Source organism: Micrasema longulum, unplaced genomic scaffold, assembly GCF_059751315.1.
Source record: "Micrasema longulum isolate JH-2025_06_02 unplaced genomic scaffold, ASM5975131v1 h1tg000148l, whole genome shotgun sequence".
Taxonomy (NCBI): Eukaryota; Metazoa; Arthropoda; class Insecta; order Trichoptera; family Brachycentridae; genus Micrasema; species Micrasema longulum.
The window spans coordinates 292388-308387 of NW_028277354.1; positions in this window are offsets into that span (position 1 = coordinate 292388).

Consider the following 16000-nt stretch of genomic DNA (forward strand, 5'->3'; position numbering starts at 1 on the left):
TCGTGGTTATTTCAGTCACTTTATTTATATAAAATCTTTAATCTAACCGGTGTCTTTTAACACTGAATAATTAAAAAACAGAACAATGCTTGTCAGTAATATTTTGAACACGTATAAATCTTAATATATTACAACTGAGCGAAAGCTGAGAGAGAGAAAGAGAGAGAGAGATGTTAACATATTATAAATGTTAACATATTACATTTTTCTTTAAAAATATAAATAAAAGTTTGTCTTTAAAATAAACAAGAAAAATAATTAAACTTGTTTTTATTTATTCAATCGAAAACACAATTTTAATGAACGTCGAGACAATTCGGAGATCTTGGGATATTTTTTATAACAAACTTAAATTCAACCATCTGTAGATTTATTTTGCGAATATCAAAGTCATTAAATGCTCAAAAATTGCAATTACATTGCATAAATCATTTGTTCGTAGCTTGCTTGAATTTTTTTCTTAAATATGGTATCCTAATTATAATATTCATATAACGCGGATCAAATTGGTGAAATGTAAATTTTCAAAATCGTTTACATATATTATTGGATCTAATACTTTCATAATTAAGTATTATGATCGTCTAGAATTCTGGTAAAAAGCGCATTATTATTGTTATTTGTGCTTGAAATACCAAGATGAAGAAATTGTTGCAGCCGAGTTGTTGTAGAGGGATGCGAACTTTGAAAGTGCGATTAAAACCAGCCAATAGTAAAAAGTCATAAGCCATGTAAATGATTAGACATTCATACTTCTTTCTCTTTCTTAGTTAAACATATAATATAAGAAATCCAACACTGATTTAAGTCTACCGAACACTTTATATAATTTTTACAAACATAAAAATAATAATTTCATGGCAATTATTTCGCCTTGTTAGGGCATTTTTAAAAAAATGTGAAGATTAGATGGATCGAATGTCCTTATAAAGTTATATAATTTAAGGTACTTAATAAAAAAAATAAAATAATTTTATGAACTATAAGCATGTACATCAATCATAATTGCGAGGAAAAAAATAGTTAAGGGCAAGGCTAAGTGTTAAATAGGTAATGAGGAATTTAGGTATTTATATTTGAATTTCGGAAAAATTATAACAAAGTAAGTATTTATCGACGTACACGTATGCTTTGTAAGATAATTCATGAAACTATATAGTTTTATATCTTTGGATAAATTTTGGAAAATATCTCAATAATATATAGGTTGGTGTTCTTTATAATTTTAATACACGATTGAAAGGTTACGAAGATACTTATATGAACATAAATTTATTTTTAACAATATTTACATTTTTAGAATTTCTAAAAATATAACTGCAATTGTTAAATGATTAATTTATTAATAACGCATCATGCAAGCGTGTACATAAAAGGACATTGTGTAAAATAACAGTCTATTTAAGAATGTTCAATAGTGGTGAAGATATAAGAGTGGTGTGTTCATTTAATATTTTTAAATTAGAGTTGTTTAAATATTTATTAATTTCTAATCGTTCGAGTATATTAAGTTTACGCCCTTCGTTTTCCTAACAAAGCGAAACAGTTGTCACGAAATTTTTGTTTTTATATTTGTCAAAATAAAAAAAAGCGTTCAGTAGACTCAAATCAGTGTTTAATTTCTTATAATATAAGTTTAAATATAGAGTTCTACAAAATAGACACCAAATCAATAAATCTATCTTAGTTGTTATGTGTTATCTAATTTTCAGTTTCCTAAAGTGTGAAATCCAGAATTTGTTTGCAAACATTTGGATAAACTCAAAATATTGTGAACGTATTTATATGCAACATTTTATTTACCGATATTCAGTAAAATATTACTTTTGATCGCCTCATAGTCTAACAATAAGCGCATTTGCCTAGCGTCCAAAAGATTTCGGGTTTGATTTCCGACATATTTGACATTAAATATTTATTTAAGATGGGTTGTCCTCAATGAGATGGTACCAGCACACCTTATTTGCCTGATAAAATCACTTTACAATAAAAGTTCAGCAATTGTGAATTTTAACAATGAACTATCAGATAACTTTCCAGTTCGAAAAGGTGTTAGACAGGGTTGCATTTTGTCTCCCGTCTTGTTTAATATATATGGTGAATATATCATTCGAAAGGCACTTAATGACTGGACAAGTAAGTTCACAATTGGAGGAAGGAAGTTATCCAACCTAAGATATGCTGATGACACCACACTAATTGCATCGTCAGAGATTGAAATGAAATAACTAATTGACCGAATAGATGCTGCTATTTTAGATCTGGGACTCTCAATGAATATGAGCAAAACTAAGCTTATGATCATTGATCGAGCTAATAAAGTAGCGCCATTATGCTCACTGCGCAACTTAGAAAGAGTCAACAATTTCATTTATCTAGGTTCTCTCATTAGCGATGGCGGTGGGTGTGAAGGTGAAATACGGTGACGTGTTGGTATTGCCAAAAGTACTATGAGTCGGCTGGTGAAGATCTGGAAGAATCGCAGAATAACCATTAACACCAAAAAGAGAATGGTGAAGGCCTTGGTTTTCTCAGTGTTCATGTATGGTGTGGAGTGTTGGACACTTGGGAAATCTGAAAAGAAAAAAATCGAAGCTTTCGAGATGTGGTGTTGGCGGCAAATGCTGCGGATTCCGTGGACGGCCAGACGTACGAATGCATCTATTCTCCAGGAACTGGACAGAGGAGAAAGACTGATATCCATGTGCGCAAAAAGAATTCTGCAGTTTTTTGGGAATATTTCCAGGGGAGATTCTGATAGTTTGGAGAAAACTATTCTCCTGGGAACTGTCGAAGGGACAAGGTCGCGTGGAAGTCAACCGACAAGATGGAGCGGTACAGTCACTGAGTTATCAGAATCATCACTGACGAATGCCTATAGAAGAGCACAAGACCATTCCAGATGGAGGGAGACTGTCCACAGACGAGCCATGCCTGGAGTCAGGCGTAATCACCATCCTCAGACATGAGGCACGGATTGAAGAGATTTATGTAAGAAGACGTTTTTATTCTCTAACATTTCAAAGTACCTGGACTGGCACATTAAGCATTATACTAATAAATGATGGACTAATGCTTCCTTCATGTACTAATTAACTATCTAAATGCACTGTGATTTGTATAATAATGATGTGCCTCATGGACCATTACGTGAGATAGGTAAATCAATGAAAGCATTACCAGATAAATACGGTACAAATAACATCTTACGAAAATATACAAAGACAGTATAAAATAAACTCTCTGAAACACTAATCAAATCAATTTTAAATATATTCAGTTAAGTCGTACTTCGTTACCTGACTGATTTTGTATTTTCACCGCTGTGACTTGACGCCTCCAAATCATGAAATTATTTTCAGCCTAAACGATTCAAATCACTCAAATGCTTAAATCAAACATAATAAATTGATAAAACAGAGTTTTTCTAGAAAATCGAATACCCAATAATCGCACCGACTGATCTGAAGCAATAATAAATCACATTATTTCATGAAATCGAGCATAAACAAAGTATTTTTCACACCGCTGAATCAGTTACACGAACCGTTTTTACATCGGATTTCTTTCATTAAATTCAATTAGTAGGGATAATATCATATTTCAGATATGCTTAATTTTTCTTATCAATTAAATACAATTACAAGCTTACGTTAATTTGTGATAATAGGAAAATATCACGAACTACGAATACCAATAAAGAAAATGGAATTAGAATAATTAATTGTAGTTTTAAAATCAATATAATTATTTAAGAAAAATATGTCACTATAAAAACGGGACATGTTTGACATTGATGGTTGTGACTTGTGACGTCAAGATTCGTGGCTATGTTGAATTTTTTTTTAATGGTTTGGAACAAAGCTAAAAATAAACATGAATCGTGGCGTATTAGGGGAGTGGCCAATACAATGCCCGTTTTTGTTGGAATTTGAAAATCACATCAAGGACGCTGTACAATAAGTATTTCAACACGTTTTGCAGCTACAAAGCGAATAGGCGGTTGGGATTAAAGTTTACAGGTGGAGGAATTGAAGAAATATGGAGATTCAAACATAGGCAAAATAGTGAATATTAATTACACAGTGTGTTAAGTGGCCACTTAAACCACCCAATGATAGGTCATAAGCCTTGTAAATACATAGACTTCCATATTTCCTTAATAAAGGTATTCTCCATCCCTGTTGTAATTTGTTAAATAAATAATCACTTATAAGTGCAATCTAGAATACGTGTTTTGAATCTAGAGAGCGTATAGGTGGTTAAAATTCTAGACCTCATTTACAATTGAAGTTTAATTTAGACATGCTATGAAAACATAATTTTTATATTAAAAGAAGTTTGATTTTGATAAAAAAAAAGAGAATAATATGACATTTATTTATTTATTTTACATAAGCGGCACAAATTGCCTTTAACATACATTGAACATAAATATGGAAAATAAATACATATTTAAATACATAACAAAAAATTATAAAATTCTATAACTATAACAATAGTAACAAGTAGGTTGGTTAATACACATAAGCAACCAAAAATATCATTCAAATAAATAAAAAAATACTAAAAAATTAAAAACATTTTTCAATATAAAGAAAAGTTTAAAAATAATATTGCGAGAGAAAAAAAGAAATCAGACTCGTTTTATAACTTTCAAGTCCAGAACCTAATATATCAACCTTGTTCTCATACTGATTGCCATATTTGTGGAGCCTAGGGATAGGCGAATGCATGTGATAGTTGGTCCTAGAACTTGCAGAACAAAAAGGAAATCTGTGGCGGGTATGTAGACCAGGCACACAGAAACACACCAACTCCAGCAAATCAGGACAGTCAATCAATGAATTGATTACTTTATAAAGTAATATGAGGTCATTTAGGATTCTTCTATAAGAAGGTGTAAAAAGATTTGCTGAAGACAATTGATTATAATTAAATAAAGCAGCTGGAATATGAAGTTTAAAATTAATATATTTTAGAAATTTCTTCTTGACTCGATCGAGTGAATCAGAATGTACACGATAATGGGGCGACCAGACTGGAGAAATATATTCTAAACGACAATTTGTTTTCTTGTTCATAACAAATTTTCCTCGTTCATACTAAAACACATACGTTTTTTAGTTCATAAATAATTTAAAATTTTAATAAAACGATATTGAGTCCAAAAAAATACATCATCTTTTTTCTCTATCAACAACAACAACAACAAACCATCACGCCGTTTTCCCGTAGGGGTAGGCAGAGAGGATAGAACGCCATAACACTCTATCTTGGCATACAGACCTCGCTTCCTCTACATTCATACATCTTCTTATGCACGCACGCCGATTATTCCTACTTTTGACATGTCCATCTTCAAGTATTTGATGGACTTGATCGTGCCATGTCTTTCTCGGTCTTCCTCGTTTTCTGCACCCATCAACATTTGCATCGTAGATCATTTTATGGGTTAAGTAAGAATTAAAATTTAAATTATCTTTTTCCAATATAAGATACGATAAGCTAGTTGTGTCCACTACTAGACTACAAAAAATATTTTTTATTTGTGTATTAAAAAAAAAATAAACAATATTAGCCTTTTTATAATTTACCCAAATATATTTTTCGATTTTGGTGGCCATTTTGAACAAGTAGTAGAAAAACACACAATTAGAAAACGGAAATCAAGTTAGGGTAGAATGGGGTTTAAACCTCGGACCTCTGACCTGGGAGTCTAGCCACGGGCCACAACCCGTTGCCCCAAACTGCATTCGATTCTGCAACAAAGTACTTCTTGAAATTCAGGCTTGGAAAACAAAAAAAATAAATTATATCAAGCACGGGCTGTTTGGAAAGATCTACTTACTATACAATTGAAAAAAAATTGCAGTTCAAGGCATTCGATTCGTGTTTTTATCTTAGTTTGTTAATTTTAAATGTGTTGTTGATTTGAATTTATTAGTTTGTTGATTTTTATTTACTTATTGTTGAACTGTATTGTACATTTTTTATTAATTGATGTTTTAAATTGATTGAATGAATCCTATGTTAATATTCTGCTAAACTAAACTAAAACCAAAACATGGCAGCCATAGAGAAATTACGGGTTTTGGAAATAGACGAGTCATTTTACATAATTTAAAACGACCCTTTCTCTCGCATTTAACATTAATTTAGTTTATTCCATTTAAACAAAATCGTGTAAAGGGTACGGAGATAAAATTATTTTTTAGTAATTAAGATTCAAGGGGTGTAGAAAAGAACACATTTTTTATTTTACAGGGAAAAAAGCGAGAACCATTTGTACTCTCTTTTCACTTACGAGAAAATTCTTTATTTCGTCTCGGAAAACTTCTTTAGAAGGCATTATTATGGAGTCGCACGTATTTATCTAGTTGATATTCGTGATAGCTAAATGTTTTTTATAGCTGAATGTTTTTTATATTTGAAGAATGTTTTTTTAAAGAAAAAGCTATTTTCACTTTTGTGTTTCTTCATTAACCCTTTCGCAGCTGAATTAATTCCTGAAGATATTTATTTATTTTAAAGAAACAAACAGTCGACAATGATATGGTAATATAAAAAAATACAGTTCAAAGACAGACTAGCAAAGTTTCTAAATAAGAATCATACATATTATTAAATTGTGTTACAACAAAAGGGTGTGTTTATGTGTATTAGTGTAGGAGAAAGTGTTCAGATGTGTGTAAGTGTGAGCATCATTAAATAGTTAGTAGGATTGTATCGCAGCCGGAAATAAGGAGTTTTTATTTATTTTTCAATAAATTAAGGGGCATGTAAAATATATCAAAAGATGAAAAAACATAACGATAGAGGAAAGAGTGTTGTGCATAATTAGTGCTATAGACTGGTAGATGGAAAAAAATACTTATTTCTTGTCACGCGAAAGAGAACATTAAGATTCATTTAGGAGAGTAGGTTAAAAGAGTTCAATTTATTATTTAATAATTAATGTCAATAGCATAATTCAAATACAGTGCGTCTATTTTCGAGGGTAAAAAATCCATTTTGTTTGGCAGATTGCCTGTAAGTACAAAGCGTTTTATTGTTTTTATATTCTAGGTATTAAAAAAAAATTCGTTGAACATGTTTAATCCTTTCTATGTTTGTTATGTATTGTGGGCTCCACACAACGGATGCAAACTCCAAATTACTGCGTTAGTGTTGTATAAAGTTTTAAATGTATTTGGTTTTTGAAAGGTTTGAAAGTCTTAAAACGAAGCCCAGCATTTGGTATGTTTTTTTAACAATAGAATTTATGTGAGACCCAAACAGCAATCTATTATCAATAATAACTCCTTAGTCTCTTATCTTAGTACACCGTGTTATGGAATAATATATGCGGCCTGAACAAAAAAAACATGAAACTTTGTAGCGAAGAGAAACAAAGGCAATTAAATAATGGTATAGGTACAATATATTCATAATCACGACAAATATGTGAGATTTCGAGCTAAACCATGCCGATCCACCTTCATTTCACACTGTTTTAGTGGCAAAGAGATCTACGAAAAGCCGGGAGATCTATTTCAGAGATATACTAATTGTGTGACATATTGACTAATTTTAACTTAATTAACACATTAAATTAATTAATACATTCTGGAAAAAATGCATAAAAACGAAAATATTAAAAAAATCTTTTAAAATATATTTTGTATTCTGTACTAACAAATAAATTAAATGTAATTTTTTGGTTTGCTTTAACGTGTTTTTTCCTTAAAATTTTTACTTATTTATTTAAACTCATTTATATATTTATTTATACATCAACGGTTCAAAGAACCTTTAACAAAAAAAATAATTAACACTATAATCACAGCAGTGCTCAATAATCATGTAGTACATAGTATTAAATAATAGAATAATTAAAACTGAAAAATTTAGTCAACATATAATACAAAAACAAAAAAGTAAAAAGAAACATAACATTTCTAAATGAAAGATAACAATAACCATGAGAAAATCTTATCTTATAAATATAAATATAACACAATAAAGTTGAGAAAAACTAGATACTAATATACTTTTTAATAACTATACTACTAGTACTTAAAAAATTAAAAGTTTTGTGAGCAACGTGCATGTGAGAAGAGGAAATTTGGAAATTATAATAAGAAGAAGTATGGAAATTACCCATAAAAACAAAAGAGTATTTTTTTAAAACAGTCTTGTTTTTGTTGTATGACTTTTGTCGATATCCGGGCGGATACAGTAATGGAGAATAAAGTTATGTGTGTAAAATAGAACTAGAATCTTGGACGAGTATTTTTAACTCGAGGGCTGCTCTTAGGTAAACATTTTAATGAGTTGATCGATTTTAGAAACGTCCGCCGGGTAGTAAAATTGTTAATGCGTTCATCTATGTTACTTAAGCGTGTTCATTTCCTGCGAAGGTCAATATTCCTTCCCTATTTTCCCATTCCACTTCCTTTCACCCCTAGCGAACTGTACGTTTTGTTTTTTTATATTTTTGTTCCTAAACGAAACCCATAACGAGTCTTGTTATTTGTTGTTGTTCTTTAGGTATTGTTATTACTATGACTGTGGTTAAAAAAATTAATTATATTTATATTGAAAATAATTGAAGGTGGTTTTACATTGAAGTATTTCATTGTCCCTGGACTGGCACCTGAAACCTAAGTCTTCCTGTAACTGTCATGCAGATTAAGTATGACAGTGCAGTTTCCTATGCACCATTAGGTGTATATAAGAGTTTCATGATGACGATAATAGCGAAACGTTTCAAAATACAATTGTGTTTCATCCCTTTAATAACGATGCAGATATTGGCATTCAAGATTATATTACAGTACCTCGAGCTTGTCTATATGTACAACACATGTGAACGGTAACCAGGTGTACGACTACTGGAGGATATAATGAGATTTGTTGTCAGGATGGAATTGCTAAAGCTTTCCAAAGTAAAAAAGATGTGAAAAAAAACTATGCTTGTAACAAGAAATGCTTTTTAAGGCGTCAGAATGAGAGAACGCAAGGGAGAGCTTAGCACGGGAATTAAAATCTAATCTAAGGATTTGATTGGACAGAAAAACGTTTCAAAAAGTGGGGTAGTCATTGCAAAACGGAAAAATACAGTTAAAACCTCTACAATAAAGCTGGTTGCATATAAAAAGGGAAGTAAGTGCTGTAAATAAAAAAAAAACATTTTTCTTAACACTTTGTAAAATAAAATAAAAATGGCCCCAAAATTGAAATGTTTTGGTAAATCATAAAAACGCAAACATTCTTTTTTAAATATAAAAAAAAAAAAACAATTAGTACTTCATATATTTTTATTTTATAAAATCAGATAATAATAAGAAGTAATATTTTTAGCATAGAATTAAGAATAGTCCAGAAACCGCATACGCGCTGAAAACAGAAGGCGACTAAACTACTCGTTTTATGTTTTTTATTTTTTTTATTTTTTTTTAACATTATACATGAGAGGCAAACAGATAGTAAAAATCTGTCTGAAGATCTGACCAGTCGGAAGATGCCCATTAGAGGGCGCTAATTGTTCAAAATAAATAAGTGGAAGTGTACCAAGCATTTTTTTAACTAATAACTTAAATGTAAATATAAGTTATTACATCATAATCATAGTACGATGTATTCAAATATGATTTTACGATCCTTCCGGACTTTTCCTAATTTTATGGTTTTTAGTCACTACAATCAATATTTTTTTAATTCATTTGCTGTTTATTGTAGCCGTTTAAAATGAGTTCTATGTTCATTCATTAAAAAAATAGCGGCAAGCCCACAAACAACCTTTGGACTGGGCAGTTACGCACGAGACGATGTAAAATACTGCACTGCTTAATTCTGGAATATGGAACTGCGCAAGTTTTTTGGTTTTTTTAAGGCAATCACTTTAGTATCTCTGAGGAAGCAATTCTAACAAACCAATCCACGTTTACATGTATAGTGACGGTTGTATTACAAATGTATCTCTAAAATCGATTGGCATAGTGAAATTATAATATTAAACTATAAAATATAACTTTTGCAAAAATCATAATATTATATTTAACGATGAGTCTACTATTTGAATGAATTTTATGTTTACTAACTTTTATTTTGTCCATTATTTCAACGGTTCCTGCCTTTAAAAAATATCAAACAAATATTATTATAAAAACAAAATACACAAACTTGTATATATATGCAATATGAAATAAAAATACTCATTGGCATTCATAGAAAAAATAACTTTAGGATACAAGACCAAATAACAATGTAAACATGTCCAGCAAAGTCAATTGCGCAGTTAATATAAAATTGAAAACTTCTGGTTTATTTTTCATTTCCTGACAACGATCTGGAATCAACGATTTGTCAAGCCGGATGACTGTATTTCGGATAAACAGAGTTCTACTGTACGTATAAATTAAAAATGGAATCAAACTTACTTACGGATGATTATCTTAATGGATAACCTTAATTATATTACATACGAGACATGTGACCGAAAAGTCTTTCTGAATGTAAACAAGTAATTTTCAATTAATTTGATTAACGCTGTTTTGCCAGCACAGAAAGCAAAACAAATATTATTTTCTCGCTTAAATATTTGTAAGTAAATCCTTAAATCTTTGTCTTAGAAAGAAAATGAGTGGTTTATCAACTCAGACGTGAAGCATGTTAGACATTCAGTTCTAAGTTTACAGTACACGCGTATAATAAAATTTGTCAAGTAATTTCAGAATATTTCTGTTGTCAGTATTCAGCCATAGAACAATAACCATTGGTTAGTTAAAAAAACCCGCTTGTTTTGTTCAAATCTTTATAGGTTAGCAACTATGCTCAAATGATTATAGACATGGGCGGGAATGGCAGAATGGTCAATATTTTACAGAATGTAAAACGGCTTCTTAACCCTACACTGGTCTCGTGGGGGACATAAAAAATGTCACCCACTACATTGCTGGCATGCTTAGTCAAGTTTTTAATGTTATTCTAATTAGCTGTATTACATATTTCAAAATAAACAACAAAATCTGGCAAAAATTATCCAGATAGTAAGAGTTTTGTTGTATTATGTGTTGCTTGCTCAACCCGTGTTGCTTGTAAGGTGAGAATTTTTTAACAATATTTGTTGTTTGACTATACATTATGTTAACATATTCAACAACAAACATTTTTTACAAAAGAAGGCAAAAATTATAATCTATATTATTTTTCTTTATTTAATTATTTAAAAAAAAATAATAATTTATAAGTAAAGATAAGAAGCTCAAATTGAAGCATGGCTTCGTGAACCGGAAAACAAGGAACCTTATTTAGTGGGTTCGAGTCCTGATGATAAGCAAGATTTTCTCTAGGATTATCAATACAAATCAGAGTACAAAGCAGATGACGCAGGTGAGATGCCTACCCAGGTAGTCTCGAAATCTCAGAGGGCGGTGGAGAGCGGATATGCAATTCTTATAAGGGCGTTGACAATACCCGTTGGTCAAAAAATGCACCATTAAATTAAAAAAGGGCTCACTAGTATAACATTAAATTTGCACTTATTTTCCCGAATAAACTTGGACATAAATTCATTCATCTTGACTGTGAAATCTTGACGTCACAGTTGTCAAGGCAAAACATGTTGTGTTTTTGTAGATATTTTTTTTTACTAATTTGATTTTAAAAAATATGTATAAACACATTACTACACAATAAATATAATAAATATGTACTAAATATTTACAATTTACCTAAATATTAGTTTAAAATAATAATACATACATACATATTTTTTATTTTTTCGTTTAATGTTATTCAAAATAGTTCTCTAAGTTTTTTTGTTTTAACTGGTTCAAATTATTTCTAATACCAAGTTATATTTTTTTATCGATAATTCTATAACTTTTTTCTTTTATAAAGTTTATCTTTTTTAGACTTTCTTAAATTGTTAATTAATAATATTGTTTTAAATGATTTGTATTACTTATAATACAAAGCATTTTAGGTAGTAGGAATAATCGGCGTTCGTGCATGAGAAGATGTATGAATGTAGAGGAAGCGAGGTCTGTATGCCAATATAGAGTGTTATGGCGTTCTTTCCTCTCTGCCTACCCCTACGGGGAAACGGCGTGATGGTTTGTTGTTGTTGTTGTTGTATTACTTATAATTATGCTTACATGTATGTTTATTTAATTGTATTTGTAACTAATATGTAAAAGGCACAAAGTGCCATTTAGTTCAATAAAATAAAAAATAAAAAAATGATATCCATACTGATTTTGAAAATATAATTAATTTTTCTAAATCCATTTCAAACATTTTTTTAGTATTCTTAGTATGTGATATACTATCCTTATTACAAAAATATTGAACTTAAATGTTTTTTTTTTAAATAAGCATCAACTACTCTTAATTTTTAAAAAAACCATGGGTTAGTAACACGATATTTTTGTATAAAAAAAAATACATAAAAAATGCTTTTAAAAAAGATTTTTTAGTGTGTTTTTTCTTTAATCACTAAATTCGATTAATTAATTCTAGATTTTTCAACTTTAATCGGAACAGAAAATGTTGAGGATTCCAATTGGAAGCACCCTCCACACAGTTATTTATCGTATATTGTGATTAGCTTGAGAAGTTTGTACTAACTTCTTGAGTAGCGCGTGTCTGATAGTTGCGTAAACAATGAACATGTGTTGCCATCTGTCTGCTGTAAATAATAGTCCCTTGGAGTACAAAAATATTACAAGGATCGTCCTATTATGAGAACTCCTATAGATTCACGTATTGAGGAGAAAAGATTGAGAAGAATCATTTTTAAAATGTCATGGAATAAAATAATTGTTTTAATTCGTTGCCTAGTATGTGAAATAATTCAATTAGATGAATTTCTTCACAAAAAAAGGTTTCAGCTCTATAACTTCACTCTGTCAGCCTCGTGGTGAAATGGTCAGCGCGTTTGCTTACCATGCAAGAAATTTCGGTTTCGATTCCGGGCAGGGTTGATATGAACTATTTATTTTATATGGTGTTTTTATACTAGAATATCGCATAGTCCCTGGACCGGTACTTGTAGCGAAAGGATGATCATCTTACCTTCATGTTACAAAAATGACCAATACGCTGCGATTGGTGTATCATTGCAATGCCCTGTGCACCATTAGGTGCGAAAAGGGAAAAATGATGACGATGAATTTTACTAAATCAACACATGGAAGAATGGAAGAAAGATGGGTTTTAAAATATGGGCAAAATTGTGAATGTTACACAGTTTGTAAAGTGGCCACTTAAACCATCCACTGACAGTACATAAGTCCAGAAAATGCTTTTATTTCCATATTTCCTTTTCCTAAATGTTCATTTTATTTGTTGTAATTTGTATCTTAATAACTCCCTGGCGGTAAAATTTAGTCGTTTGTCAACAAAAATAGGACAAACTCGTTTTTACAATGCGGGATGCTAGAACAATTATCAACAACAACAACATTTCCACATTAAAAAGGCGAAGACCAACGCAGGACAGTACAAAATAATATGTAATGGGCTAAACACTACAGCGATTTACCATACTGACAGTTTCATTCTTAAGCCCGATGTCATGGACATATTAGCACATAGACCCGCCCGATAGAGTCAAATATTTTTTTAATTACGAAAACGTACCCGTAATTAATGAATTTGTTTTTTTAAATTGTATTTATTTTTAATTTTTATTTGCATTTTACATAAGGTATAAATTAGTTACAAATACAAAAAAAAAACCATGACAAAAACAAAAAATAAACCTACAATGGCATTGCCCGTTGTGTGAGTATACTAGGGCTGCATTTAACGAGCATTCATATAGTACCTACTAACAATTGGAGGATACTTAGTGGTTTTGAACTTTGTTTATCACTCATGAACAAATATTTAACTATTAAAAGTTACACAATCCTTTGTAAAATTTAAATCCTAAAGGTTTACAGATGTTACATGACACAAGCAGGCATTTTGGCTTCGATTCTAAACGTCACAAGTGTCATCATTTTTGAAGGCTACGGGCTTATTTATTATTAATATGTCAATGCTTGATGTACTTTATTTAATGCCAGGCACTGTACTTACATTTTATCAAATGCTTGACCACAAAGTAAATTGTGAAACTATTAATAAATTTTATTTTATTTGACATTAATAGTATAATACGGGCTGAACCCGGCAATGCTTTACTATTGCTAGATTTAAGTTTATACTCGTATATAGGTTAAGTGAACAAAATAAAAATCAGTCGAAATGCGATCTCTCAGGCGAATATGTTGTAAAACTATGTACGATAGATGCACAAATGTTGAGATCCGTACATTATGTAAGGCTGAGAAAAGCATTATCGAGAAAATCAAGGAGCTCTGCGTTTTTTGACATGTAGAGCGAATGTATGGCCAAATAATTGCGAAGAATATTTACAGTGTAAATGTTGATGGACGAAGAAATAGATGGAGACCAAGAAAGACATGGCATGACAATTCCAACAAATACTTGAAGATGGACAAGTTAAAAGTCGATAAAATCGGCACGCGTGCATGAGAAGATGTATGAATCTAGAGGAAGCGAGATCTGTATAGAAAGATATAGTGATATAGCTTGATGGTTTGGTTTGTTCGTTTTTTTATATATTTTTTACATTTAGTCCAGATTCGACATGTGCGTATACATTATTATTTTTGTGTGTCGGTGTCCATAAATTATGATGCTAGAGAAAAAGTATTGGAACATTGTTTTTCTGTCACTGTCTTGCAGTTGCCTTCTCGATACTGTGCAAAAAAGACAACTGCATGTTTCATTGTTCCGTTTTCCCCACCTCAAAACTAAACCGATTTTGATATTTTTTTAGACAGAGTATCAGAATAAAATCTGCTGTATCGGTGCGTTTTGCGTTTTTCAAAAATAGTTATATTTGTATACCGTGCGCCCAAAGACTGCAGATAAAACTGTGCCTTTTAACGGGTTTGGATGTTTTAAGTTCCCATAGAAAACAGTTTTTATATAAACGAAACGAAATAATTGACTGTTTATTTATTTTATTTTATAGATGGTACGTACATATTTAAAGAAGACATCTCGATGCAATAAAGCAGAGACGGATTTGAAAGATGCCATTAGATATATTTTGCAAAAAAAAAAAATCAACAAGAACCCCGGCAACTCATAACAATATAAAAAAAGGTACAATAAAGTCACGTATTAAGTAATTAAAGAAAAAATATTTAATGGAGCAACTAAAAAATATTTTTAATTTAGGTTTTGGGAATGAAAGTGATGATGAAGGAGTACCTTACGATTCAAATGTGTTTTTCAGCAAGTATACAATTCAAGTTTTCACCAAAGAACAGGAAAAAATGTTAGTAGCTGAATGTGCCTCATGTGTGGAGTACATTCAGCTATTTTCTTTTTATTTTTAAAAACATTATTTTAGGCTGAATGTATTGAAATATAAAAATACACTTGTTTAAACAGATATATAATAGTTCAAACTCAAATTACAGTAAAACGTTACTAGAAATATATTTTTACTTTTCATATAAAAAATGAAAACTAAAGAACGGCTGAATGTGCCTCCGTTTCCCCTAAGTTTGTATGAAAAAATGTCGAACCGAATTTCCTCTTAAAATAAATAACATTATTAGTATACTTAAACAACTTTACAAAAAAATCTTTGGTAAAAACCTTTCGGATAAACGTCAAAAAGATGTAACTTTTTATTGGTAAGTAAGTACCTTGAATTCAACAACTTTAAATGATTTGTTTTCAAATATTGAATTTAAGTAGGTACCTAGGTACTTATTTACGGTTAAATTCCAAACCTTTTAATAGTTAATTTTCAAAAATAGTTTTTTTTTAGCAAATGTGAAACTCCGTTATTTTCACCCACCGTATTCAGGATAGCAATTTTCAAAAATGTGTCGAATGTTAGTTAATATAATTTAAATATTACCAAAAACCTGGTGAAAAGAAACATATGGGTAAAAATTGTAAGGAATTTAAGAAAATAATC